Raw genomic sequence first — 2,811 nt, forward strand, 5'->3', positions numbered from 1 at the left:
AATGGTTTTCAACGATTCGTTACACAGCGCCACACAGAGTTCGGCACACGCTTGGAGCACTGGTTCCCGATCTCAGCGAAGAAGAAGATGAAGAAGAAGAAGAAGAAGAAGGAAAAAACAAACAAGAAGAAGAAGAAAAAAAAAAAACAAACAAGAAGAAGAAGAAAAAACAAACAAGAAGAAGAAGAAAAAACAAACAAGAAGAAGAAGAAAAAACAAACAAACAAGAAGAAGAAGAAGAAGACCTATACATAAATAATTTAGTTCTGTAGGTGCCCCTGGCTCCACCCACTGTTTCCCGTCGGGAAAATCAGCCATTCCCTTCTCCACCCCTCTCGGTAGCGAACGTCAGACGTACCGCCTGTCGGCACCACCGGGCAGAATAGTTTTGAGAATATTGTTGCTTCATTTTAGTAGGGATTTTTTTTTTTTTTTAATAAGAAACAGTAAAATTTTGCCTATACTCAGTGTACTTATTTTATTGCCGATTTCAGGCTAAAAATGTTATTTTCTGTTTTTATGATACACACTTTTTAAATATATATAATTATTATTGTACAGCAGTATATTACTAGACTGTACGCCATTATAGAGGATACTACATTGTCGCAAGTACTGAATATGTTACAGATAAGAGTAGTTGTTTGTATTTTGTGTTTTTTTTAAATTAAAACAAAAATAGGTACTAACTAAACCAAAGAGTTTCATGCAAATGTTTCATACGAAAAAAAATCACGGGTTGCCTGGGCCCCCTCGAATCCGCCACTGATTTTGCTTTCCGGATTTTCTGTAAATCGCATTCGTTATCTTAATTTGAAGTCGGCTCTCTACCGCATGTAATACGCCCTCTACAAATTTGCATATTTTTCATTTTTTGGCTCAAACTTTTTTTGAGTTATAATGTATTCATGGTGTTTGTCGAAACATCCAATTGAATTCAAGACAGATTCAGTAATAAAAGATTCACTAAACCACTGTTTTGCAAGTCATCATTTATTTTGAGTATGAAATTGTTGAAAGGAGGAATTCTTGACTACCTATCACTCTTGTGATCACTGCTTTCTACTCGGATCATTATTTTTTCATTCCGTTCTTATACCTCACTGCACCAATGCACGTCCGTCATCTCTGGCATAGTTAAATATTTCATGCTTAATAGGTCCCGATTATACGCATCTTGTTGTATACGATCCAGGCGACCGAACCCATTGACATGTATCTCCTGAGCAACAAGGCACCCCGTCCGGTACACAGAAATTGAAGTGATGTTTACATAACGTTTTCTATGGGGAAAAATAAAACGTTTGACTTTAATAAATAATATAATTATAGGCCTAATGCTATTAATTAATGTTTTATTATTAAAACATTAATTAATAAATGTTTTATTATTAAAACAAATAAAATAAAGCAAAAGAAATTTTGTATAACACATGTATCGGTATATGTCTTATAATAACATGTTCTGGTTTATTTTGAAACTGCCCCGCCACCGTCTCGCAACTTACTGGGGTACGTCCAGCGGCCTAGCCTAGCCCGAGCAGCAGGCTAGTGCCTCTGAGCTAGTCATGGGTGAATGCAAGGTGGGGAGGGGGTGTCGGGAAGGTGGTACGACCCCCTCCCATAACATTTTCAAAAGGTCCATATTTTTTCCAGACATTTTCCAGACAATTTGCCAATTGCGTGACTTAATCTATCTCTATTCCATCAATTCTGAAACTAAGCCTGCCATCCGCTTCAAGCTGGTGGCGCTGTAATCGATTTTCCTGTCTCCCACTGATAAGGTCCAAAAATTAGGATTACGACACACCCAGGAAAATCCTGGATACACCCCTGTTATGCCACCCTGACACTTGCACTATTTCCATTCCCGCACTGGTGCGCACTTTCAGTGTGCCAATGATTAAAGGCCTAGTTCAAACTAGGTGGATAAACCCGGCTCAACTCACCGGGTTTATCCACAGGCCAGTCTGGGTGGCTTATCTCAAGCTGGGCTGTGTTCCTATAGTAACTAGGCCTGACGTGCCATTGTGCTTTAATCGCTGCGGGGGGGGGGGTCTTGCATTGACTTCCGGTAAAAAAAATGACCAATCAGCATTCAACTACGTGTTCTGTGAGTGAGTGTACGTTTCGAGCGTAATGTTTCGACAAAACTCGTTTCCCGCTGGCTAATCCCACTAGTCCGGCAAAGTTAAGCCGGGCTTAACCTTGAGACAGGCTTATGTTAAGCCTGGTTGAAGGTTAAGCCCGGCTGAACGTAGCCTCAGTGTCAGACAGAGCACCGCGCGCACGCTGTACATACTGCGAAGTGCGTAGGCTCTGTAGTTCCCCAGTGGCAGTTGCCACAGTAAAGCTTTGCCCAGACTCAGTGTTCTTGTTGTTTTTACAATATTATAAGCCTCAGTTGACATAATATAGCCACAATTTGTTCTTATATTGTCATAATTTTTGAAGCAATTTCCGACTCAATATTGTTATAAAATGTGTTCTTATATAAAAGTAAAAATAGGAGCATGCGTATACTGCAGAAACTAGGTCAAAATTATTCTAAAAATAGTCCAATGTCGGACAAGGACGTGCTATCAGCTATTGGTCATCTGTAAAAACACGTAAGACCACTTACCAACTCCCTGACTAAACCACATTTACACTGTACTTAGCATGCCTCAGGGCCGGCGGAACGTTTTTCAAAGTTTTTTTTTGGGGGGGGGGGCACTTATAAGATGAATGGGAATATGAATCATGCAGAACTGGAATCAAATCTAGGAGGTAGGGGTCACCATTTACTATAAAAACGAAAGGGGATCCGGG

The sequence above is a fragment of the Anneissia japonica genome, unplaced genomic scaffold (assembly GCF_011630105.1).
Source record: "Anneissia japonica isolate Jap-2015-1 unplaced genomic scaffold, ASM1163010v1 scaffold287857_len828801_cov194, whole genome shotgun sequence".
Taxonomy (NCBI): domain Eukaryota; kingdom Metazoa; phylum Echinodermata; class Crinoidea; order Comatulida; family Comatulidae; genus Anneissia; species Anneissia japonica.